The sequence below is a fragment of the Heterocephalus glaber genome, unplaced genomic scaffold, assembly GCF_053883595.1.
Source record: "Heterocephalus glaber isolate CG9 unplaced genomic scaffold, H.glaber_assembly_v1.0 deba00001606, whole genome shotgun sequence".
NCBI lineage: Eukaryota > Metazoa > Chordata > Mammalia > Rodentia > Bathyergidae > Heterocephalus > Heterocephalus glaber.
The window spans coordinates 5,481,575-5,509,437 of record NW_028258377.1 but is presented as its reverse complement, the minus strand read 5'-3'; the positions used below and the strand labels follow the sequence as shown (position 1 = coordinate 5,509,437).

Below are 27,863 nucleotides of genomic sequence, written 5' to 3'. Positions count from 1 at the left end.
TGTGTCCTATTTATTTCACTTAAGAGTATTGCCTCAATATGCATCCATTTAGCTATAAATGTCTCTAGTTTCTCATTCTTTATGGCTAAGGAGTACTCCATTTTATAAAAAAAAACCCCACATCTTCTTTATCCAGTTTCCACTTGATGGGCACTTGGGCTGTTTCTAAGCTTTTGCTGTTACAAACTGTGCCACTATAAACATGGGTGCACATATATCTCTGTGGTATGATTCTTTTAATTCTTTGGGGAAGATACCCAGCAGGGGAATAGCTGGGTCAAATGGGACTTCTAGCCCTAGTTCTTTGAGGTATCTCCATACGGATTTCCACAGTGGTTGCACCAGTCTGCATTCCCACCAGCAATGGAGAAGGGTTCCTTTCTCCCCAGACCCCTGCCAGCATTTGTTATTGGTTGATTTCTTGATAGCAGCCATTCTTTCTGGGGTGAGGTGGAATCTCAGTGTTGTTTTCATGTGCATTTCTCAAGTGACCAGTGATGTTGAACACTTTTTCATATATTTATTTGGTGCTTTTACTTTTTAGTCCGAGAAATTTCTGTTCATTTCAGATGCCCATTTTTGAATTGGGTCTTTGAATTTGTGGGGTCTGATTTTTTTCAATTCTTTAAATATTCTAGATAGTAGACCTTTGAGGTACAGCTGCTAAAATTTTTTTCGCACACTGTAGGTTGTCTCTTAGCTCTGTTGGTGGTTTCTCTTTGAGTGCAGAAGCTTTTTGATAAGATGATATCCCAGTTGTTGATTCTTTGTGCTAGTTCCCGTGCTACTGAAGTTTTGTTTATAAAGTTTTTCCTATACCAATGTCTTCAAGAGTTCTACCTAACTTATCTTCCAACAAGTTTAGTGTTTCTGTTTTAATATTTAGATCTCTAATCCATTTTGAACTTAGTCTAGTGCATGGTGATAGATATGGGTCTAGTTTTAATCTTTGGCAGGTTGAAATCCAGGTTTTCCAACACTGTTTATTAAAGAGGCTATCTTTCCTCCAGTGAGGGTGGTTGGCTCCTTTTTGAAAGATGAGATGGCTGAGTTCGTCTGGAGTTGTTTTTGCATCTTCTAATCTATTCCACTGATCCTCAGATCTGTTTCTTTGCCAGTACCATGCTGTTTTATCACAGTAGCTTTGTAGTATAGTTTCAAGGGGATTGTGATACCCCTAGCCATGTCTCTGTTGCTTAGAATTGCTTTTGCTATTCTGGGTCTCTTCTTGTTCCAAATGAATTTTTGGATTGTTTTCTCTAGTTCTGTGAAGTATATTGTTGGAATTTCAATTGGCATTGCATTAAATCTATATAGTAGTTTTGGAAGTATGGCTATTTTCACTATATTGGTTCTTCCTACCCAGGAATAAGGAATGTCTTTCCATTTTCTTATATCCTCCTTGATCTCCTTTTTCACAGTGCTTTAGTTTTCATTGTAGAGGTCTTTTGCTTCCTTTGTTAGATTGATTCCTAGATATTTCATTTTTTGGATGCTATTGTAAAAGGAATTATTTCCCTAATTTCTCTCTCAGTGAGTCTGCTATTTGTGTAATCAAAGTAACACTTGCTTCCAGGAATGAATTTGCAAGTCTTGCTTCCCTTTCAATTTCCTTGATGAGTTTAAAGAGTAATGACAATAATTCTTCTTTAAATGTCTTGTAGAATTCTGCAGTGAAGCCATCAGAACCTAGGCTTTTCTTGGTTGGTAAATATTTTATTCCATTTTCATGTTCACTCAGTGTAATTGGGGTGTTTAGAATTTCTATATCTTCTTCATTTAACCTTGGCAATTCAAATGTATCTAGGAATCTGTTCATTTCTTCTGTGTTTTCCATTTTATTAGTAGGTAGTGATGATCCTCTGGGTTTATGCTGAGCCTGTTATGACTTCCCCTTTTTCGTTCTTAATTGCATGGACTTGAGCCTTTTCTTTCCTTTTTTTGATAAGATTGGCTAAAGGTTTATCGATTTTTATTTATTGTTTTGAAAAACCAACTCTGATTCATTAATTTGCTGTATCTCTTAGTCTCTTAGTCTCTTTTGCATTGATTTCTGCTCTGATCTTTATAATTTCCTTTCTTGTATGAGCTTTTGGGTTTGTTATGCTCTTCTTTTTCTAAGAGCTTGAGGTTCTGCATTAGGTTATTTATCTGAGTTCTCTCTGTTTTCCTAATATGGGCATTCACTGCTATGACTTTCCCACACAGAACTGCTTTCATTGTATTCCCATAGATGTCTTGCACTATGGGCACAATCTCTGCTGTTATGTGAGAAATGATTTCTGATTTCATTTTTTTCCATATCCTCTTTTTTTGCCAGTTCAGTTAGTCCATGTGGTTGAGTATCAGATTGTTCCATCTTGTTTCCCTTTGGGGTTGCTTTTGGTGATGTGGAAGTCTGGTTTTGAGACTTGTTGAAGTGTCCTCTCATTTCAGTGGGGGTTGGAGGGATGTGTTCTGCTGCTGCCTGTGTTGCTCACCTCCTCAGTGCTGGGGGCAGTGGCATGCCAGCCCAGAAGGTTCACCTCCTCTGTGGTGGGGGCAGCTGCTCCTCGGCACTGGGGCAGTGATACAACAGCTCAGAAGGTTCACCTCCTTTGTGAAATTCTTTTTTTTTTTGGTACCAAGAATTGAAATTGGATCCTTGTGCTTGTGAGGCAGGCAGTGGAATTACTCAGCTAAATGCTTGGCCCAATATTTGTTGTTATAATACATGTCTTCATGTAAAGCTTTTATTTATTGTGGAGGTCATGGTATAGTATATTTTAAAAAGTCATTCAACTAGAACTCATTTTTCTTTTCTTTTTTAAATGAGAACATACATTTATTTATTTATTTATTTATTTATTTATTTATTTATTTTGGGGAGGGATTTTTTTCTATTTTATTTTATTTTTTGTATATCCTTTTATTGGTACATTTTAGGTGTACAATATAATGACATTCATCATTGGAGATATGCACCTTTACATACTCTCTTGGTTCTTATTTTTTCCCCCTTCCCCTGCCCTCTCCTTTCAATCCCTCCATTCCTCCCTATTTACAAAGACTTTGTTCCCATTTTTTCATTTTCTCATATTCCATTCCCTCCTTTCCCTTACCCCTCCCATTTTCCCCTCCCCTTTGCCCTTGTTCTCCCTATTTCGCATTATCTGTTATACCTTTTAGTCCTTATTTACACTTTCATTTTCTCTCACTAGAGAAACTATGTGGTATTTACACGTGTGTCCTATTTATTTCACTTAAGAGTATCACCTCAATGTGCATCCATTTAGCAATAAATGTCTCTAATTTCTCGTTTTTGATGGCTGAGTAGTACTGCATTTCATAAAAAAAACCACATTTTCTTGATCCAGTCTCCAGTTGATGGGCATTTGGGCTGTTTCTAAGTTCTAGCTATTACACACTATGCCACTATAAACATGGGTGCACATATATCACTGTGGTATGATTCTTTTAATTCTTTGGGGAAGATATCCAGCAGTGGAATAGCTGGGTCAAATGGAACTTCCAGTCCTAGTTCTTTAAAGTATCTCCATACTGAGTTCCTCAGTGGTTGCACCAGTCTACACTTCCACTAGCATTGGAGCAGGGTTCCTCTTTCCCCACAGCCCCGCCAGCATTTGTTGTTGGTTGATTTCATGATAGCAGCCATTCTTTCTGGAGTGAGGTGGAATGTCAGCTTTGTTTTCATTTGCATCTCTCGAATGACCAGTGATGTTGAACATTTTTTCATATGTTTATTTGCCATGTCTATTTCTTTGTGTGAGAAATGTCTGTTAATTTCACATGCCCATTTTTGGATTAGGTCTTTAAATTTGGGAGGTCTGATTTTTTTAAGTTCTTTATAGATTCAAGAGGTTAGACCTTAGTCTGAGACACCGCTATTGAAAATTATTTCCCACAGTGTGGGTTGTCTCTTCACACTGCTGGTGGTTTCTCTTGCTGTGCAGAAGCTTTTTTAGTAAAAAGAGATCCCACTTGATTGTTTGTGCTAGTTCATGGGCAACTGAGGTTTTGTTCATTATGTCTTTTCCTACCCCAATGTCTTGCAGAGTTCTACATAACCTCTGTTCCAGCAGGTTCAGCGTTTCTGTTTTAATATATAGATCTTTAATCCATTTCTATTTTAGATTAGTGCATGGTGAGAGATGTAGATCTAGTTTTATTCTTTGGCAAGTTGAAACCAAATTTCTCCAGCACCGTCTATTAAAGAGTCTATCTTTCCTCCAGTGAGGGTGTTTGGCTCCTTTGTCAAAAATGAGGTGGCTGAGTGAGTCTAGAGTTGTTTCTGCTTCTTCTAATCTGTTCCACTGGTCCTCAGGTCTGTTTCTTTGCCAGTACCATGCTGTTTTTATCACAGTAGCTTTGTAGTATAGTTTCAATTTGGGGGTTGTAATACCCCCTGCCGTGTCTTTGTTACCTAGAATTGCTTTTGCTATTCTGGGTCTCTTCTTGTTCCAAATAAATTTTTGTATTGTTTTCTCAAGGTCCATGAAGTATGCTGCTGGGATTTCAATTGGGAATGCATTGAATCTATATAGCAATTTTGGAAGTATGGCTATTTTCACTACGTTGATCCTTCCTACCCAGGAGCAAGGGATGTCTTTCCATTTTCTGATCCTCTTCAATGTCTTTTTTCAAAGTGCTATAGTTTTCAAAGAAGAGGTCTTTGATTTCTTTTGTTAAGTTGATTCCTAGTTATTTCAGTTTTTTGGATGCTATTGTGAGCAGAATTATTTGCCGTATTTCTCTCTCAGTGAGTCTGTCATTGGTGTAGAGGAAAGCTATTGATTTTTGTGTGTTGACCTTGTATCCAGCTACTTTATCGAATTTGGTTATTAAGTCTAGAAGACTTTTGTTGGAGTTCATTTTCAGTTTCACTCATTATAATTGAGGTGTTTAGAATTTCTATATTTTCTTCATTTAAATTTGGTAATTCGTATGTATCTAGGGATCTGTCCATTTCCTCTGTGTTTTCTATTTTATTAGAATACAGGCTCTCAAAGTAGGTATTGATGATCCGTTGGATTTCTGCTGGGTCTGTTGTAACTTCATTTTTTTCATTCTTAATTGCTTGGATTTGAGCCTTTTCTTTCCTTTTTTGGGTAAGTTTGGCTAAAGATTTATCGATTTTATTTCTTTCAAAGAACCATCTCTTTGATTCATTAATTTTTTGTATTGTTCTCTTAGTGTCCATTGCATTGATTTCTGCTCTGATCTTTGTAATTTCCTTTCTTGTATGAGCTTTGGGTTTGTTATACTCTTCTGTTTCCAGAAGCTTGAAGTTCTGCATTAGGTTATTTATCTGAGTTCTCTCTGTTTTCCTAATGTGGGCATTCACTGCTATGAATTTCCTTCCTAGAACTCCTTTCATTGTATCTCATAGATTCCTGTATGTTGTACTGGCATTATCATTTACTTGTAGAAACTTTCTAATTTCTTCTTTAATTTCCTCTGTGACCCATTGGTTGTTCAGGAGGGTGTTATTCAATTTCCATGTGTTTATGGGAGTTTTGCAGTTTCTTATGTTATTGACTTCCAATTTTATTGCACTGTGGTCTGATAATATACAGGGGGTAACTTCACTTCTTTTACATTTACCTTAGACATGTCCTATGAGCTGGCATGTGGTCTGTTTTGGAGAATGACCTGTATACAGCCGAAAAGAATATGTATTCTGATTTTGTGGGGTGGAACACTCTGCAAACATCTATTAAGTCCATTTGTTCAGTAGCTTGGCTCAGTTCTAGAATTTCATTGTTGATTTTTTGTCTAGATGATCTATTTGTGTTAGTGGGTTATTGAGGTCCCCCACTACAATTGTATTAGTGCTTATTTGGTTTTTCATGTCCATTAATGTTTGTTTTGTATAGTTGGGGGCGTTCATATTTGGTGCATATAATATGTATGATTGTCATCTCTTCCTCTTGGATTGTTCCCTTCACAAGGATATTGTGACCATTTTTTCTCTATTAATTAGTTTTTTTTTTGAAATCTACTTTATGTGCCAATAAGATTGCTAACCCTGCCCTTTTCTGTGTTCCTGTCACATGGAGAACTGTTTTCTATCCTTTTACTTTCAGTCTGTGAATTTCTTTTTGAGTTAGGTGTGTTTCTTGTATAGAGCATATTGCTGGATTTTGCTTCTTAATCCATTCTGTCAGTCTCTTTCTTTTGATTGGTGAATTGAGCCCATTTACATTGATGGTTATAATTGATACATATTGACTCATCCTTGTCATGATGTTTTTACTGTTGTTGAATGTTTTATTTTTTATTTTTCCCCCTTTCTCTTTAGTTTCTTACCTTGCCTGGTGGCTTCCCTCTGTTGGGCCTTATGGAGTTGTGACCTTCATTGTCTTTTTCTCAGATATTTTTTAGAATTGTTTGGAGTGCTGGGTTGGTGTTCATGAAATTTCTCAGGTGTTCTTTGTCGTGGAAGTATCTAATTTCCCCATTGATTTTGAAAGATAATTTTACAGGATACAATAGTCTAGGTTGGAAGTTATTTTCTTTTAGGGCTTGAAATACTTTACTCCAGGCTCTCCTTGACTTGAGGGTTTGTGTTGAGAAGTCTGGTGTGATTCTGATGGGCTTTCATTTGTAGTTGGTTTGTATCTTTTTCTCACTGGTTGTACAATTTTGTTCTTTTCTTGGGTTTCTTGTATCTTACGTACATTTCTAAGTGTAGATTTTTTTTTATCATGGCTAGGTGGAGTTCTGTATGCCTCACTTATCTGTATGTCTAATTCTCCACCTGTCTTGGAAGTTTTCTATTATTACTTATGTGAACAGGTTTTTTATGTCAATTTTTCTTTCTCCTGCTTTTTTGTGGTCTCCTATCAGTCTTATGTTATTCTTCTTTCATCATCTAGCAGCTGCTCGATTGATTTCTTGTGGTCCCTTACCATTTTTAATAAATCTTTATTTTCATGGTCATTAACTGCAATCCTGTCTTCTATATCTGATATTCTATCTTCACATTCCCTTAATTTACTGTGAATACTTTCAGTGGAGTTTTTAATCTCCTGGATATCTGTTTGAATCTGTTTCATAGATTCCATTTCTTTCTTATGTTGGGCGATTATGGTTTCCATTTCTTGTGCTGGGCATTCATGGCTTCCAGCATGGTTCTGAGCTCATCGATTTTTTTATGTTTCTGTTCTAGAGTCTCTAATCATATCTTTCACTCTGCTCACCATCTCTATTGTTATCTGGGAGATTATTTCTGTTTTGAATATTTCTAGAGCCTCATTCATCTGTTCTGTTACTTTTGTGCTATCAGTTCAGGCTGTCCAGGTAGTTGATTATCAGGCTTTTCCACCTTGTTTTCTCCAGAATTTGCTTTTGGTGGGCTGGAAGTCTGAGTTTGTGCCTTGCTTAAATGTCTTCTCCTTTTTGTTTTTGGTACTGTCATTGGTTTAATTTCTTGGTTGATGCTTTGAAACTGCTTATTGTAAGTATCTTTGTTCCTTGTAATTAGAACCCTTATGGAATGATTGCTTCTCAGAGGTGTCTTCCAGATATTGCTGGTCTTTTGGTTTTGAGTCTCTAATGACTCTAAGGCTATCTCATTTTCATTATACCAGGAAGGACAACCTATTAGATGAATCACAACACCTTATACCAAGTGATATAATTAACAACACCATAACATCTGTCCCAGCTTAGAAAATGACAATTTGTGGTAGTTATTAATCTATCACTTCAGTGATAGATTGAAGTCGAGATCGCGGACCAACCCAACATATATTTATAGTGAATAAACTCTTCAATATAGCAGCTTTGCCCTTCTGGATGGGGAGTTAGAAGGAGTTGTGGAGGGAGGGATAGATAGGTAGAAGGATAGGGGAAGGTTAGCAGTGAGGCCACAGGACACAGGAAGATCACACAAACTGTAAGAAAGTGTTGAAGACAAGGGGAAAAGACAGAGTGAAAGAATAAAGTCGAGAACAGAACAACCTAACAGCAATAGGGAGGCTAGAAACTGTATCTACTTTTCTTTAAAACTAATGCCAATTGAGAGAAGGAGAAAGAGAAGAAAAGAAAAAAAAAGAAGATATCTGTATTAGGGGCAAAACAGGAACAAGAAGGGAGATCACAAACAATGTGGGACAGTGAAAGAGTGAGAGAGAGAAAGAAAAGAGAAAAGAAAGGCAAAAAAAGAGAAGAATAAAAATTTGAAAAGAGTAGAAAAAGAAAAAAATTAAAATTAAAAATTAAAAATAAAAGCAAAAAAATTTTGAAAATAAAAAATAAAAATGAAGGACCTCCTTTAGGGTATGTCTCTGCTGTCACAATAGACAATGTGGGCAGCAGTGCACATATATAAGTCAGTGAGTCTCAGCAAGCCAGTGGCAGACCCATGAAATTCAGGCAGATTTCTGGCTGCAAGTCCCAAGTTGAGCTCCCTATCCTCCTGTGGGGTTGAACTTTACAAGGTTCTATTACAGGTTCCAGGTGCCCTTCCCCTGAAGATAGTACAGGTTTCGATGGGAGGCGATGATCCCTCCAACTTACCAAGCATGGTGGTCTGGTGTGCCTTTATTGCAGAAATTCTCTTCACTTTTCCTGTGGGCTTCAGTTTTCATCATAGTGCCTGAGAGAGGCCCTCTTTCTGTTGTTCACTCCTGCTCTATCTTCTGAAGCTCAGGACAATGGCCTTTATGACCCGCTGTACCTCTGTAGTGTGGAATCAGGTAGCGGCACAGCCAGGAGGCTGGACGGGGGGTCCTGCAGGCGCACATGCAGCTAAACTGGTGGTGGGGGCCGGGGCGAGGGTGGGATGGAGTGGGGTTCCACACGGCCGGCCAAGGTCCTCACCATCCTTACCGTCTGCTGTCTGGTCACTGGTCTGCATTGTGTTTTGTTATTAATAATTTATAGATCTGTGTATCCAAGTTGTAAAACACTAACATGAGTAATTGTTGGGGGAGCTGCGCTATAGATCACTATTGCCAGGCCTAACTTGCCTCCTCCTGCGGATGAGGCAGGGCCCCATAGGAGGAGAGCAGGCAACAACAGTGTGTGGTGGACCAAGGCCTGGCTGAGAAGAGGACTGTCTTCCTCTCTGTCCATTCACCAGAAAACCATCAAGCATGATGTCTTACAGACCTTAGCTACTCTCTTGGCTCTGGTTACAGACCAGCCTCTTTTACCTCCCCCTGCACTTCCCTTATTTCTACCACTATAAATAAACCTGTGGTTGCTTGGTGATCTTTTTCTACCATCAGGAGGTAAGAGGTCCACCTGGGCCCACCTTTGTTTTTCTTTGTTCTTTTGTATCTTTCTTTCTTTACCTTTTCTTAATCTCCCACCTTCATTTTTCACTCAGTAGACCCTTCAGCCATGCAGGCCATGGCAAGTAATCTCTTACATTAGAGAAGTACAGTTAGGGGTCACAACTTTCTATATTCTTCTTGTTCATCCTTCAAGAAGTTTCATAAAGATAATACAACATTAGAGAGTATATATTATCAGTAATTCATCAGTTTTTCTCAACATCACAGTATCAGAGACAGGAATTCTTTTTATCTATAATATAGCGCCCACTCATTAACATTGCTTTGCATTCTTCCTTTTGGGGATTATTTAATAAGTACCTGCCATGAGCTGGACATTGAGTAAATCTCTAGGACTGAGAGTATTTAATACTTCCTGGTATTATGGACTTAAAGTGTCCTGTTCTTTGGTTATATTATTTACTTTGGTTATATTATTTAGAGGTGAATTTGGATGTCACATCATTACTTGTTTTAATATCTTCCTTGCTAAATTGAATATATTACCTCTACATTAGAAACAATGCCTTGATTCAGTGAAACATTTGGACTGATAGTTGGAAAAAGAACGTAAGGCCACTGTCTCTAGCCATGATGCAAAGTGATTTGATTAGCTTTATTTAGTTATAACCTTCTTACTTCACTTTTAGATCTTTTCCCTACTTCTTATGGCATCCTATCATCTACTTACTATTTGTTTATTATTGTAAGGCTTTTAGAAGGGTAAGGATCATAATAATTACCTTGATCTTTGTGATATCTTGTGCAATAGACATTTAATAATTGAAAAATGTAGAGCATTCAGTGGAGGTGAGCATATTTACCCCACAAGGTAAACAGAAGTAGCAATGTCCACAAATTTGTGTATGTTTTGTTTTTCCCACTAGGTTCTCTGTGATTGAGAAGAAGCAGAGTTGTGATTACTGTTTCCTATTGTGTTATCCATTATAGATAGACACATACCAGTTTCTGTTGAACTCTGTTAGGATTAGGTCTTATATTCTTAAGCTTTTATAGTTTTAGGTCTGTATTTATAGGACACTGGTACTGTGTCTCCATTGTGATTGTAGCTTATTTTTTAGTTCAAACTTTGTGAAAGTCTTTTATTATATATAATTTTCTAAACTTTTACTTTTGTTTTGCCTTTTTTTCTTGTTCTTGGTGAACTCACCTTTGATTTCTTTCCCATAACCATTGATTTTTTTCCAATCCTACCCTGAAGTGTTTCAAAAGTATGCAGTAAGATCATAATTATCAGCTGTTCCTCATTAAATCAGCTTTTACTTTTTTATTTATAGTTTGCATATTATGTACTATATTTTGACTCATTTAATAATTACTTTTTTCTTCTTGTATTTGTGTATGGAAATTTTAGTTTTCATCCAGTTTTCCTCTGACCTTTATGAAAAGAAGAAATTTAAGTACATTGGACCCTTGATTTACAAACTCAGTTCATTCACAAGGGCTGGTTGTAACTCAAGTTGGTGGTAGGTCGACTGTTTTTCCCATGATAATAGAAATACCCATAATGTGTTCTGAACTTCACAAAGCGCCACTTAACTAATTTTTTCATAATAAAAAGGTTGTATAATGTGCATAATTTACCAGTAATTTTCCTAGTGTATTCACCAAAAAGTTATAAAATGTGCCTAGTTTACCAGACATAACAATTTCATACTGCACTCACCATTCAAGTCAACATCTTTGCCCTAAAGAAAGGGAGGATGAAATGGAAGGTGGTTATTTTTTGGAAGGAGAGTCCCCTTCCATAAGAACATCAGGAATCTGGCTCTCTGATGTCCTTTCTCTCCTTGGGAGAGTCTGTAGCCCACTAGGACCTGCTTCTGGCTCACTAGGTCACAGACTTCTCAGAACTAAAAACTGGTCTAAGGTTGTCTGTTTCTGTCTTTTCTTTAACACTGTTCTGTAGTATGACATGATGTTGTCATTAATCAAATGAATGTAACCATTGGCTTTTTCTGTCTGGGTAAGTCTTCTCTACAAATGTTTGTAGCTCTGCCCATTTTTTCAGGATTTCCTTTAGTTCAGAAGAACTTTGCTGAAATGATTGTTGATATTCCCCCTTCCTCTTCAGAAAGCTCTCAGCTACATTTCTCAGTTGCTCAGCCAGAAGTTGCTGAAGTTCCTTTGTAGACAATTCCTCTGAATGTTCCTCCACCAGTTCCTCAGTATCACCACTGTCTACCTCCAAGCCTATAGACTCTGCTATAGTGACAGTGTTATCAACCACAGGGCCAATTGAAGCTTCAGCCTCCTCTACACAGACTTCAATGTTTCTCCTGTATAATTTTTTTTTTTTTGTACCGGGGATTGAACTCGGGACCTTGCGATTGTGCGTCAGGCGCTGGAACCACTGAGCTAAATCCTTGGCCCTCTCCTGTATAATTTTAAGACCACACTTTCTTCCAGGCAGATCTCAGTGTCCTTAGAAAGAGACTGGCCCAGGTTTTCTCAGTTTATCCCACACAGGAAAGGATGTTGTAATGTTCCTTCCAGAACTCTTTAAGGTTTAAAGCTATATCTTAGACCATCTGGAAGCACTCAGGAACAGTTCCTTGGTGTATAGCTTCTTAAAGTTAGCTATAACCTGCTGGCCCATAGGCTGCAGTAGAATTGTATTAGGTGGGAGGAACTTGACTGAGAGCCATGGGAATTTTTCAGCCAATTCTTCCTCCAAATCTTGTAGGTGAGCAGGAGCATTGTCCATGATGAGGAGAGCCTTGATTAGCAAACTTTTGTCTTCTAGGTATTTCTTAACAAAAGGTCAGAAAGCCTCCCTAATCCACTTAAGAAAAAGTACCCTTCTTACTCAGGCTTTTGCATTACATCTCCACATAACCCCTAGCCTATTCTTCAGGGCTTTATGTTTTCTGAACACCCTCACATTGGCACATAGCAATAAGGTTAGCCTATCCTTCATAGGCTGGTGGCCTGGCATTTTATTCTCTTCTTGGGTAATGTATGTTATCCTGGGCATTTTCTTCCAGAAAAGGCCAGTTTCATCACAGTTGAAATCTCGATGAGAGCAAAAGCCATTTCTCTGTGTCATTGTTTCAAAGTGGTGTGTGTAATTTTCAGCAGCCCTTTTATTAGCACTGGCTGCTTCACCATGAGTAGTTACACTATGAACCCCCAGTTCTCACTTTAAAATTGTGAAACCACCCCTTACTGGCATGAAATGTTTCAGCGTTATCACTTGTTGATGGATTATCCTTTACCAGATCTGCATTTGTAGCCATAGCTTTTTCACAAATTAAAGACTCAGATAGGCTATAACCTGCCATCTGCCTTTTGTTTATCTACACTAATAATAGCCTTTCTTCCTTGTCTAACACTATTGAACATGATTTACTAATTTAAAGTAACAACTTTAGCAACACCAGCTTCCTTATACAAATCTTTTCTCAGTATGATTGTCGAGATGGTGGATTTTGATATGTTGTACATACTAGTGAGATCAATCACATGAGTGCCACTCTCATATTTCTTCACAATTTCCTTCTTTTCAACTGTGATTGCCTTCCTTCCTTAGCTTCCTTTCTGGCTTTTTGGGGGCCATTTGATAGCAGTAATAGCGATTATATAAAGCACTTACTGAAATCATGTCCACAGATGCGCATCTCGGCTCAGACTGACACTTATGTACACTTTTCTGGTATTGTAAGTCTTTGTTTATGACTTCATAAGCAGCCAGCATTCAGATTGTAACTCAAGACTTTGGTCATAAATTAAAACTAAAATTCTAGTTGTAATCCAAGTTGTTCATATGTGAGGCGAGTCATAACTCAAGGGTCCATTGTATAACACTTTCTGTATAACATACTCAGGTTTTATAAACTTGGCATTTGGTGTTTCCATTGATTTATAAGAGAAAATGTTATCTGACTGCTAACTTCATAAACTACCAATTTGGTATACTAAACCTGTGAATTAAGACTAACTTCACAATATTGTTCTAATCAAACCAAAAGCTACAGGGTACTGTGCATAATTTTTAATTCTAAAAATGTGTCTTACAAGTTTTACTATTCTTACTTGTAAAGAAAAAAGTAGACTGGAAGAGTTAAAGAGACTTAGTGTCCACTCACATGACTAGTATGTTGGTATTATTGAACTGAAATCCATGCTGTCTGCCTCCTAGTTAAAATTGAAACACTGAGCTAACATTAAAAATCCAATACTAATTTATAGTAATACCACAGAATGAAATATTACCTTTAGTCATAGTATGGTTGCTAAAACATTTTAAATTAATTTCTTCAAGTCATCTGTTAAAGAATGTGTTTCTATATACTTAACAATATTTTTGGCACACATCTTTTTCACAGTCTTCTTTATTGTTAGCTAGTCATTCCCAGAAATGGTAACATATTAATTAAAAATAACTAAGTATTTTGTCAAAGTTAAACATTTGAGTCTATTAAAATTATACATGTGTATAAAAATACACATTTATATGTGTATTTGTCTCTAGGAAGATTAATAATTATTTTATTTTAAAAGTTAATGACTTTGGGGATTACAACAGAAGAACATTTGAAACACAATCTTAGCTATTATTATAGAGGATGTAATCAGTATTTTGAAAGTTGCCTGTAAGTTAGAGTACACTTATAATAGATCATACCAGAATTTTATTAGATATTTTCATTTTTCCAATGAACATTTATGAAGTCTGTCATGATCATACCCTTCATCCACTCCACCAACAAATCCTGTTATGTCTACTTTCATGATCTATGCTAAATGTAGCCACTTCTTACTACTTTTATCACCATTACTTTACTTCAAAACCAGATTTTACTTTAACAGAGATGACTTCTGTGTGTATTTTATCTAAATGGGACCCTGTTTTCGACCTACACATTTTCTTCCCTTATTTTATTTTTAATAGCACTTTCTGAGTTTCAATATTATATCTATTTTACATATACATAGAGTTCAAATGTGTGTTGCTGATATCATTTATGTAAATGATTGCTATCTAATGCAGTGATACCTTGGTTGTCGAACTCAATTCATTCCAGATATGTGTTTGAACACCAAAAGTTTCAAAAAATGAATATATTTTCCCATAAGAAATAATTAAAAACCAAATAATTGCTTCGGAGGCCCCAGAATTACACTTATCTTTCCAGGACTTTAACAAATTTTGCAGCAATTTCTTTCTTTAACTCTATCATGGTTCTCACAGTTTTTCTGTTACCTGTACTGCTGATATCACTAACTTTCTTTGTAGCCATGGTTATGATATTTTATATAAATAAAGCACACACACACAAAAGCCCAATGACGAATGTTTTAGCACACTAACATAAGCACTATATGTTGTCGGGGCAGGAGTAGTGCTTAGACTGAAGTGTCACCCTTGTGTCTCTGAGGTGAGATGTGGCACAGGACTCACTCTCAGACCATACAGGTTTTTCAAGTTGGATTTTCAGTTCAAGTATCTAGCAAAGTTACAAACGCCAAGCAGTTGTGCTTTTTTTTTTAACTTTGCCGCTCGAGTAATGAAAGTACAAGCTTAAAGCTGTTTAACAACCAAGGTATCACTGTATATATTGAGAATTGCTATTGCTATCTAATATATGGAGAATTTTAAATACATGGATTCCAAAGAAAAAAACAAATTTGTTTAATTCATGTCTATTTGTAACTATATTACGCGCACATACATACACACAGAAGCAATCAACTATTCATGAAATAAGCTTATATTATAAAGTGATGTTTAAAACTTGAAATGCTGTATACAAACAAGATAATGAAATGTGGTGGCTAAAAGTACTGACTTAGATCATATAGAAAAGCATTAGAATTCTAGCCCTGCACTTTCTGAACCTTAGTTTTCTTATTGCATGTAATATAGTGATAATAGGTACTTCGTTGTGTTGATTAAGTGAGGATATACATACACTACTTAGCCGGGTGTCCCATACACACAAATCTCAGTAAAATATCTCCATCAGTATTTTAATTCTAACTCTTTTCCTCTGAAACATAACCTGGCATATAGCATTCGGGTTTCTGTTTCAGCTCTCAAAAGTTGGTTAGACCCATAATGTAGAGTAATATAAATACTACCATAGAATGAAACATATGTAGCCACTGTTTGATGACAAAAGACAGGAGTTCCAATTTGAAAATCCAGAAGCCATGCATGGGAGTGCACACCTATAATCCTAGCAGTTGGGAGGCTTAGGCAGGAGGATAACCAAGAGTTTGATACCAGCTTGGGCTATATACAGTAGTGAGTTTAAAGCCAGCCTGAACTGCATAGCCAGACCTTGTCTCAAAAATAAAAAAGAAAAGGAAAAGCTAGAAACCATATTTTTCCCTCCTACAGTTCTAGAAATATAAATAGGAATCCTCTCTCCAGGCACCCTTTTATCTTTTGAGTTAGACATATCCACTTATATAAGTCAATAATGATAGCTCCAGTTGCTTGAGGTTGGAGAGTGGGTTTCGCAAAGGGATTGGAGAATAGATTTGCCTTGCACAGTTTCTAAGGTTACTTCCTAGGACAGCAGAGCACAGTTTTTAAAAGTAATTGATCTAACACAAATTCAGCAGTCCTTTATTTGAAACTTTAAGAAATGTAGGTGAGCTAACTATAGGAACTTCTGTGATCCAGGTTTGGAGGAATATTTTAAGGATCCAAGGAAAGTGTAACCATATTTTTTTTGTAGTTTGTATCCTTTAATATTACTGAATGAAATGTTTTAGTTTCTGTTTCATTTTTTAAATGTACATTTTTTTTGGTGCCGGGGATCGAGCTCGGGACCTTGCACTTACGAGGCAGGCGCCGGAACCACTGAGCTAAATCCCTGGCCCCCTTAAATGTACATTTTTTAATTGTACTTTTTATCATTTTTAATTTTATTGATACAATTTAGATTTACATAATGATCGCATTCATCGTAGAGAATTTGTACCTTTATATGATGTCACTCGATTCCTTTTCTTCATACTCCTTCCCTCCTTTAAACCCCTCTTCCTTTTCCTTGTTTACAAAAGCCCTGTTTCCATTTTTTTCTTCTTTTTTTTCATTTTTTTTCCTTTGTCTTTCCTTCCATTCCCCCTCCTCCCTAACTCCCCCTTCCTTTTAAATGATTTTTTCTTCTTTCACATTGTTATACATTTTGGTCCTTATTTACATTTTCAGTTTCTTATACCAATGAGACAATGCAATATTTACACATGTGTGTCTGGTTAATTTCACTTAAGAGTATAGCTTCAAGGTGCATCCATGTGGCTGTAAATGTCTTAAGTTTATCCTTCTTTATGGTTGAATAGTACTCCTTTGTATAGAAAAACCACATCTTTTTTATCCATTCATCAATCGATGGGCATTTGGATTGTTTCCAAGATTTAGCTATTATAAACTGTGTCGCTATAAACGTGGGTGAGCATTATGCCATATTTCTAAGTAATAGCCTCCTGATGAGGCAGGGTAGAAGAACGAATATGTACAATGAGAAAGGACCAATCTTGGGTAGTAGAATAGTAGCAAGGGCCCACAAAGAATTTCATTTAATTTTCTGTCATTAGATAATTCTGACTAGCCTTGAATAAGGCTTTGACCCTATTCCTATGTGAATGTTCTTAGAGTGTTAGAGGTTAAATCATTTTTATCCAAAGTTCTTTTATTGAAGCCCTAACTCTCTACATGATTGTTTTTAAAAATACAGTCTTTAAAAAGGTAATGAAAGTTAAGTGAAATCATTATGGTGGGGCCCTAATTTAATTTCATTGGTATATCATTTTCTCATAGTAACAGGGATATACTTGAATAGACCATGTATAAGCATAGTTGAAAGGCCACTATCTGTAAGCCCAGGAGATACCCACTGGGGGAAACCAACCCTGCTGGAAATTTGATTTTAGACTGCAGTCCTGAGAACTGTGAGAAAATAAACTTCTATTTATTTCTATTTCTATCAAACCACCCAATCTGTGTTTTTTTTGTTATGGCAGCCCTACCAAAGCAATACAGAGGGTGACTTTCCTTTCGCTTCCTTTTCCCTCCCTTCCATTCCCTTTGCTTTTTTCCCTTCCCTTTCTCTTCCCTTCCCTTCCTTTCTTTTCTCTTCCCTTCCCATCTTTTCCTTTCCTTCTTTCTTTCTTTGGAACAGTATGATAGAATAGTAGCTGCCCACAGATAGAATATGTTAATCCATTTACCTTATAAATGATATTTTAAAAGAAAATGGATTTTTTCATATTTGATTAAGGATCTTGAGGTAGAAAGATTATTCTGAATTTGGATTATATAGGGAGGCCTTAAATAAAATTATAAATGTTATAAGAGAGAAATGGGAAGATTTGATTATAGATACATGTAGAAGTTAGTGATATGATCACTAAGTTAGAGACTACAATGATATAGTCATAAGTCAAGGGATGCCAACAATCAAAAGCAGGAAGAGACAAAAAGCAGATTCTCAGAAGGAGGACAGCCCTGTTGACATCTTGTTTTTGGCCCCATGACACTGTCTTTGGACTTTGTGAGATAAGTTTCTCTTGTTTTAAGACAGCAAGTTTGTGGCAATTGGATATAGCAGCCATAGGAAACTAATCCAAAAAGTTACTGGAAACATTAAACACTTTTCAGTGTCTGTTGATACAATCTTTTATGTTTGAATCATGATTTTTGCTTTTTAATTTATAAAATGAATTATGTTTTTTTATTGATGAACTATCATCTCACTCTTGAATGAACTTGGTTCTGGTATTTTTTAATACACTGATAGATTTGGTAATATTTTCATGATAGAATTTTTATTAATGAGTAAAATTAGTCTCTAGTTTTGCCTTTTCATATCTTTGTCAAGTTTTGGTCTTAAGATTGTTGAATTTGTTTGACTGCAGAGCAGGAGCTCATATTACCTTAACCTTGAAAGACAGACATCAAAGCTGAAGCTTCCTATGACAATTGGGAGCTATTTCTGGTTCTTTAGCCAGGGAAATTATATTAAAATCATGTTTTATGTAATAGAAAATAATAGTACATCAAATAGTTATACAGTGGACCCTCAAGTTACAACTACCTTGACATATGAACAACTTGGGTTAATTAGGTTAATGGAAGATTCATCTGCCTCTTGTTATCTATAACGGGTACCCAGCTAAACATCCATATGTCAGCTGTATTGACTTATAACCAATTTGAGTTATAACCAGCCCTCAGGAACTGATCGAGTTTGTAAGTCAAGGGTCCACTGTAGTTAACTATGAAGCATAGTCTCAGATAAAAGTGTAGGTACTCAATTTGTCAAACACATCCTGCTGTACTTGTATTCTTCAGGAATGAAGACTATTTGAGTTGTGGAGAATTATATCAGAAAACAGGAACTCTAAGTTACTAGAGAACAAGTTAGCATATGACAGAGGTGATCAGATTTATCTTTACTTTATGATTCTTACATTCCACTTTGCACTTGTTTGGAAGAAGTGAACTTTATAGAATCATAAACTTTGGGATTGTTAGGTGATTGTAAGAAACTAGCTCATATAGTTCAGAGTTTCTAAGCTTGTGGCCTTGGATTATTGGTGAAAGAAGAATAATGACAAGTCCATGAATCCATATGTGACACAATCATTATGTAAGCACTGAAAAAATGATATAACTCACATCAATTTTCAAGTATACTTAATTACTTCATAAATACATCAAGTCATCAAGTACAAAATATGTTTCTGGGATTGGGGATTTAGCTCAGTGGTTCTGCCGCCTGCCTCACAAGTGCAAGGTCCCAAGTTTGATCCCTGGTACCAAAAAAACCCAAAAAACAAAATATGTTTCCGAATTTGTAGTAGTGTTAATCATTAATGTTTTAACAGAACAAATAACAACTTATACCTCCTATCCTATGGGAGTCTGGAAGGTTGTTTTGTTTCTTTAAAGGGACTATTTCATTTGTGCATTGTGGCACATGCCTGTAATCCCAGCACTGTGGAAGGCTGAAGCAGGAGGAATGGAACTTGGAACCCAGCCTGGGCAACTTAGTAAGATCCTGTCTCCAAAAAAACAAATTTTAAAAAATGGCCTGAGGGACACCTTCCGCCAGTGAACAGGAGGTGAGCTGCTCCCAGGACGCAAGAGGAGCCTTCTGGGTGGAAGTACTACCCCCTCCCCCAGCACACAGGAGTTGAACTGCTCCCAGGGCCCAAGAGGAGGCTTCTGGGCCGAAGTACCACCCCCTCCCCCAGTGCACAGGAGGTGAGCCACATGGGCGCCAGCAATCCCCTCCCCCATCAAAATGAGAAGACATGTAAACAAGACCTAAAACCAGACTTCCAGATCACCGAAAGCAACCCCAAAGGGAAATGAGATGGAACACTCTGATATGCAACCACCTGGACTCCCTGAACTGGCAGCAAAAGAGGATCTGGAAAAAATGAAATCAGAAATAATTTCTTAGGTAACAGCAGAGATTGTGCCCATAGTGCAAGACATGACTAATAAATCTAGAGAAGACACAGATAAAAAAATAGAGGAACTGAGAAACATGATGGAATCCCAACATAGGAAACAAATGGAATCCATAAAACAGGTACAAACAGATTTCCAAGAGATTAAAAATTCCATTGAAAGCTTACGCAGCAGAATGAGCCAATGTGAGGACAGAATTTCAGACATAGAAGATAAGATTGCAATTAGTGACCAAGAAAAGAAAAATTGCTTTAAAATAGTAAGGGACCATGAGAAATCAATCCAGCAGCTACTAGATGATACAAAGTAGAGTAATATAAGGCTGATCAGAGTCAATGAAGAAAGAGGAGAGAGTGCAGATGACATGAAAATATTGTTCACAGTAGTAATGGCAGACAGCTTCCCAAGCAGGGGAAAAAACTTGACATAAAGATAAGTGAAGCATGTAGGACTCCAGTAAGCCATGAACAACAAAAAAAATCTACACGTAGGCATGTAATAGTTAAGATTCTAGGAACCCAGCAGAAGAACAAAATTCTACAAGCAGAGAAAAGCAACAAATCACATACAAAGGAAAAAATCTGCACATAGGCATATAATAGTTAGGATTCCAGAAATCCAACAGAAGAACAAAATTCTACAAGCAGTGAGAGAAAAGAAACAAATCACATACAAAGGAAAGCCCATCAAAATCACAGCAGACTTCTCAATGCAAACCCTCAAGGCAAGAAGAGCTTGGAGTGATGTATTTCAAGCCCTAAAGGAAAACAGTCTCCAACCCAGATTGATGTACCCTGCACAACTAACTTTCAAAATTGATGTTAAAATAAGATACTTTCATGACAAAGAGCACCTTAGGAACTTTGTGAATACCAAACCAGCACTCCAAAAAATTTAAGACAATATCCTAGGAAAAGACAATGAGGATCCCAGCAGAATTAATCCATGGGGCGCAACAAGAAATTAATCACAAAGGGGGAGAATCCAACAAAAAGAAAAAGTCATGACTATATAAGTCAATACATATCTGGACTGGTCTTAGGTTATATGTATTATAAATATGGTCTGTTTAAGGACTACTTTTCATTTTCTTGACAATGTCATTTAAAGTTCTAAATTTTGATGGAATCTCATTTATCAGTTTCTTTTATACATCATTTTTTTGTATCCTAGGAAATTCTTGTCTGGCATAAATTCATGAACATTTTCCCTTATAATTTCTTCTTAAAGTTTTATAGTTTTAGTCTTTCATATTTAGGTTCATAGATCCTTTCAAGTTATTTTTATGTTTGGAAATAAAGGGCTGAGGTTAATTTTTTATATACAGATACCAGGTGTTCTAGTACCATTTGCTGAAAACACTATCTTTTCCTCTGCTCTTGAATTGAGTTCATGTTCTATAAAATGTTGTTAAATAATCTTTCAAAACTCAGTGGGCCATATATGTGTGGTTCTATTTTTAGATTCTCTGTTTTATTCCATTGATCTATATGTCTTTCCTTAAGCCAACACTGCCTTGATTACTGCAGCTTTAGTGGAAGTCTTAAAATTAGGTAATAAATGTCTTCCAACACTGTTTTTTTTTTCTTTTTACTTTTCTAGTTCCTTTGGACTCCTACATAACTTTTAAATTTCCAGTTCTTCATTTATAGCAAGTATATATAAACCTGAATTTTTATATATACCTTGTGTTTTCTAATCCTGCTAAGTTCAAGTACAAGTTCTAGGGGCTCCTAGAGATTTCTTAGTATTTTCTCTGTAGAATGATCATTTCATCTACATATAAAGATTGTGCTTCTACCTTGCCAGTCCTATGCTAATTGTGTCTTTTTATTGCCAGACTATTTAGATTTGGGCCTATGTTTTGAAGTTGAATGGACAAATGAAGAGTTGGCATATCTGCCCTTGTTCCCCACCTTAGGGAGAAAGCATTGTATCTTCTCCATTCATATAAGGCATTTTTGCCGGAAGTATGGAGTACATGTCTCTGATCTGTTGAGATGTTTCTGTTCTACTTCTAGTCTCCTGATAGCTTTTACCATGAACAGCTGTGGAATTTAGTCCAATACTTTTTCTCCAACTAGTGACAGGGTGACAGGGTCATATGGCTTTTTCCTTTCCTCTGTTAAAATGGTGACTTTTGGGGGTGGATCTTCCAGTGCTGAACCAACACTGCCATCCCTATAATAAAACCACTTTCTACATACTACCAGATCTGACTTCTAATAGTTTGTTTTGTTAAACAAATTTTTATCTATGTTTGTACTTTTTTCTTTTATTATCTTTATCAAGTTTTAGGATTAGTACATTGATGATTTCCTAAAATGAGGGGGAAAGTGTTCCTTTTTTTTTTCTGCTTTAAATGTTTGATATAATTCATCAGTTAAGATGTATATGAGCCTATTGTTCTCATATTGGAGGTTTTCAAGCTAGGAATATACTTTCTTTAATAGGTGCTATTCAAATTTTATATTTCCTCCAGAGTTAGTTTCATTAATTTGTCTTCCAAGTACTTCTTATAAGTTGTCAAATTTATTTCAAAAAAGATTTTTGTAATATGCTTTCTGTGTCCTTTTAAATTCTGTAAAATCTGTGATAATGTAGTCTAAATCTTGATATGGTAATTTTAAAAATGTATAATTGATATTGTGTAATAGAAAGTAAAGGAGCAGGGGAAGTGGGAGGGGTAGGGGAAAGGAAAGAAGGGAAAAGAAAAAATATGAGAAAAAAAAATGGAAACAAAGTCTTTGCAAATAGGAAAGGGTGGGAGGGGGTGAAGGGAGGGCAGGAGAAGGGGAAAAAAAAATAAGCAAGATGCATCATGTAAAGGTACAAGATCCCAATGATGAGTGTAACTGTATTTTATACCTAAAATGTACCAATAAACTTAATGGGAAAAAAAATGGCCTGGGGATGTAGGCTCAGTACGAAAGTTCTGAGTTAATTAATTTTAAAAGGGACTGTCTTCTAAACACCAGTACTTTTCCTGTATTTCTCAGGATACTCACCATTACACACACAGTTTGTTATGGTTTGTGTCTAGGTGTCCCCCAAAGCCTCATTTTATCATAGGTGCGGCTTTTCAGAGGTGGCTGGATCTAAAGTGTGTGATTCTGGGATAAAGTGTCTGATCAAAGGTATGTGATTACTGAATTAGTCCACTGATTGGTTTAAGATGGTTCTGGGTGTAGATAATAGGAAGGCCCACCTAGGGTGTGAGTTCTACCCACCTTTAGGGCATGTAGCCTGAATAAAATACAAGTGATAGAAAGAGGGCTACTTTTGCCACTTGCTGCTCCACTACTTTGCTGCTTGCTGCCCTGCTTCCTTCTGTGTGCTGTGAACTGTTTCTCCTCTGTCATGCCACCCTGCCATGATGCCAGCCTCTTAACTTTGGGTGTTGGGTATTTTGTCTCATCAAAGAGAAAAGTAACTGATACAGTTACTCATAATTATGTTGCTAGTTAGTCACAGAAGCCTGGTGAGAACCTGTATTTTCAAGATCTCTTAGAAATGCTATGAAGAAAATGTCTTAGATTTATAATACTAATTACCCCCGTTTTTCTTTGAAAAGTGTAGATACCTGAATCTTTTGACTGGTGAAGTTATGCAAAGATTGAAAGGTATATTGTTGCTTTTTGAAAGTTGCAGGATTACATGCGCTCTGTAATTCATCCCGTATTAGAGGTGCCATTTCTCATTACTCTCACAAATACAAATTCTGGAGCTTCCAAAGTGGAATTGGACTCATTTTAGTCATCACTGCAGTATTTACATTTGCTGTCTCACAGAGTCATTTCTAAAAACAGCTTTTGTCTAAAAACTCCCTCATTCTACATCCAGCCATAGACTTTTTTATATATATCCTTCTGTAAAGCCCCACTGACAAGTAAACTGTTCTCAGGTTTCCACTTTCTGTGCAAGTCACCTGCATGGGTCACCTGCTCTACCTCACTGTCCTGCTATGAACATCCAGGCACCTTTGAATTCCAGGTTTACTTCATCAGCATGTACATTTCATATTTATTCATAGAAATAGTTATAGTGTATTATAGCCCCTAACATACCATAGGGATATATATATATATATATATATATTAATTATACTCCTAATAATCTGTCAAACTGCAGTATTTGTAAAACATGTCGTGTACTATAATGACATACCATATAGTATTAGGAGTTTTACATATAGTCAGATTGTTGAGTTTTACTTTTAAAACATCAAGCACTCTTTTTCAGACTTTCTCTGACTTCATTGTCATATTGTACAAATTTGTGTTATTTCTGTGCCCCAAGCCTAAAATATATATAAGTTTACTATTCCAGTGGATACTCTTTTCTGATGCACACTCTTTTTTGCCTTCTAGTTTCACAAGTATGGTAAGCAGGATCTATTTTTATGTGTACTGGAGATTTTCTATCCTGGTGGTGAGTTAGGGTTAACCACTTAAAAAGTATTAGTGCATGAGCACTGGGTTCAGAACATGGTCAAAAGAAATCCCATGGTGATCTTTTCTCCTAACTTAAGGGCCCAGAGCCTCTCACTTTATTTTCCACCTTTGTGGAACATACCAATCTCAACCAACATGCTTTGGGTTCCTATGAGCAAATATTATTTTCACCAATAATTTTAATAGCTTTCTGGTAAATTGATTATAATTGTTCATCCTTTTTATTATCTATCAATTCATTTTAGGCACGCTTCTATTTTTCTTTTGTCTTTCACCAGTTCTTTCAGTCTCCATTTCTTTATACTTTTAATCTGGTGTGACCTGCAAAGACTTTTTATTCAATTAATACTTCCTGCCAATTTAACATAAAAAGTACTATCCTTAAATTCTACATTTATGCTTTGTGTTATATGCCTCTAGGCCAGACTATGATTACCTGTGAGGATTGTGGAACATGGCCAGAAAGTACTAAGACCACCCCATGTGTATGAGTTTCATTCCTGTTATCTTTAATTCCCAAGGAATTGGCTTCAGGCTACTTTTCTTTTCTCATTTTTTTCCAGGACTTATTTTTCTTCCTTGATTGGCAGTGCTAAAGATTCACAGCTTTTCAGTTTCTTAGTTTAGAAGCAAGTAATTTTAAAGTCACTATTGATGCCTTTTATCATAAAAAAAGACAATTAGTCCCTTTCACCTAGTGACATCAATGTGTGTGTATAGCAGTGGGAACCAGACATCATGTCTAGGTAAAATCACTTGTCACATGCAGCTACTTTTCACTGTGGTAATTTTAGCCGAACTAGCTCATGTTATAAATGTCAAGAAGGCAAGAGGAGGAATAGAATGTTATCAGAACAATGTACACATACTTATATTTCAGTAGAATTTAGAATCTTTTTTAGTTTTTAAGAAACAAGTTATAGAAGAGTTAGAAGAGTTTTTTCTATAAGAGATAAATGTAAATATAGTTACTGTCACTATGATCTTAGGTGTTCATTTTGGTTTCATCCCAACTTTCCTTAATTTAGAAACAATCTCAGTGTTGCCTTTGGATTAAAGTAAGGTAATGTTACATTTATCACTTTAATATACAGTAATTATTTTTCTTATTTAAGAAGAAGAATTATACTTTTGTTTTAGTTTAGTTTTTTGAGACAGGATTCGCTGTGTAGTTCAGGCTGTCTTCAAACTAGGTAGTCCAGGCTGGCCTTGAACTCGTGATTATCCTCCCTACTGCAGAGATTACAGTCCTGCATCACCACACCTGAATAGAAAAAGAATAATAGTTTTTTTTTTAATGCTTGAAAATTTATTTATTTATTTTTTTGGTACCAGGGATCAAACTCGGGTCCTTGCGGTTACGCAGCAGGTGACGAAACCACTGAGCTAAATCTCCGGCCCTTGAAAATTTATTTTTAATAATAAAGCAGATTTGTTAAGCATTTTTAATAACCCACTGCTATTTTTGCTTTTCAGTTTCAGTTAAACCTCAAGAGATAATATAATCCTGCTGTGATTTTTTTTTTAAGTGACTGCTTTTATCATTGCATAAGTTGGGCTTTTGCATGAATTGTACATTTATTAAGTGACAAGTCTGAATTCTGATCATCTTCCTCTCAACTGTATTAAAATAGAACTTTTAGGATCACTGTATCTCCTTATCAGTTTCATGTCATAACTTAGCCTTGATTATAAACAACCTCTAACTGTTTCTTAATTCTGCTTACCTTACCCTACTAACATAGAAAAATTACTTCATGGCAGTAAGATATATTTGTATATTTAGAGACTGTACTTGCTGTGAAAATTTTATTTTTTGAGTCTCAGGTTGAGCTAGGATTAGGGTAGATTACTTAACTTTCTTAGAAAATAGAGTATAAATAAATGTCTGTGTGTAGACATTGCAATTTAGAGTAGAGGAGCTTTGCATTAGAAAATAATTGATTTGCCTTTACATTTAGTCATAAAAGAGGCAAAACAAAAAGTATTTCAAATTTGTATTTAAAATTTATCTGCTTTAAAAATAATTATTGTTATTTTCCTTTTTCTTGGTCTGTTTTCTGTTGCTACTGTAAAATTCTTGAGTGAATAGTTTGTAAAGAAAAGGTTTATTTGATTCACAGTTCTGCAGGGTAGGAAGTCTTAAGAGCATGGTGCCAGCATCTGGTTGGGATCTGGTGAGGGCCTTCTTGATACATCGTAACATGTCAGAGAGTATTATGTAGTGAGACAAACCAAGTAGCTAGTTCAATTCTTTTTTCCTGTTCTTATAAACCCCCTAATGCTATTATGGGAACTCCACCCTCTAATCCTAATGACCTCCCAAAGGCTCTATCTTTAACTACCACTAGCATATGAACTTGTTGGTTAACTTTCTAAAATATAAACTTTTAGAGGAACATGTTTAAACTATAGCATTCTTTGTACTATTTTTTATTCCCACTTATAGATAGAATGACAGGCATAGGCAGCGAAGTTGTATTTAAGATTAATCATTAATTTTGTGGTTAGGGCAGTTTAAGTCTGACAGACATTTTGAGTTCAATCTCCAGGTGATAGGTATTTGTGTATAATAAAATTCAGTACTTAAACTGGCATGATTGTTACTGTTGTTGATCATCCTGGCAGGAGCAACAGTGATTGAATAAATGTAAAGATTGAATTTGCCTTCTTCCAGCAGGGTGAGCACAGAAGCAGGATGAAGTATAAAAACTGACAGCAACATAGTATTAAATCTGTTCAACTGTACTTCAAAGAAAAAACAAGTGGCAATGATTAAAAATACTGTTCAATTCAATAGGCGTTTATTGAGCAGTTCTGTAGTCCAACACTATGTTATTGACTAAAGGATAGGTACAAAAAGAGACGACAGTATGATTTTTGCCCTAAATAAATTTCTCATCTAATTTGGAAACAAATGGTTCACATGTGAAAAGCTGCAGCACAAAATATGATAGTATATAATCAAGTGTAGAATTTTTGTATGACAGAATACATGCACAAATTATTTGTCTAGCAAGTCAAAAGACATATCTGTAAAATATAAAATTTTGTATGTAAACATAAAGTAACATGGTCTGAGTTTATTGAGATCTTTGGTTATTTTTAAAAGGGGGAAAACCTGTAATTTAAAAAATGAAGCATCACTTAGATTTTTTTTTTTATCATTTTACACATGAGGAACCAAAGAAATTTAAGAATAGTTTATTATCTTGTGGTAGTTCAATCCAGTGAATATAAACTTTATTAACTACTTTTTCGTATCCTTGAAAATCCCAAAGCTTCATTCATTTTCTTTTGCAGTGTCACCTACATATCCTAAATACTTTATTTTTCCAATGCCCAGGTATTCTGAATTATAGGCTTCATAGAGCACAGTAATCTCCTTAGCTTTGTGTAAGAAGCCTGTGTGGCAAAGCAGCTTTACTACTTTTTTTTTTTCTTTTTCTCTTTACTTGTTAAGTGGTAATGGTCTAATAGGTTCTTAAAATACTTTGAAGATTTAGCTTTGGTTGGAAAGCTTTCTCTTACTCCTTGCCTCTCTTTACTTATTTCTCATTTTCTTAGTCACTTTCTCCGATGCTAAGACACAAAACCTGACACCTTCAACTTAAAGTAGAAGAGCTTTTCTTTTCTTTTTTTTAATAAATAGAATTAAGAATTTATTAA

At 35.9% G+C, this 27,863-nt stretch overlaps 1 protein-coding gene across 2 annotated transcripts in view; it reads left to right on the top strand.

The window, feature by feature from the left end:
* Positions 1-27,863, top strand: part of Commd10 (COMM domain containing 10) — a 174,732-nt gene that overhangs the window by 96,226 nt on the left and 50,643 nt on the right. The window lies entirely within an intron of this gene.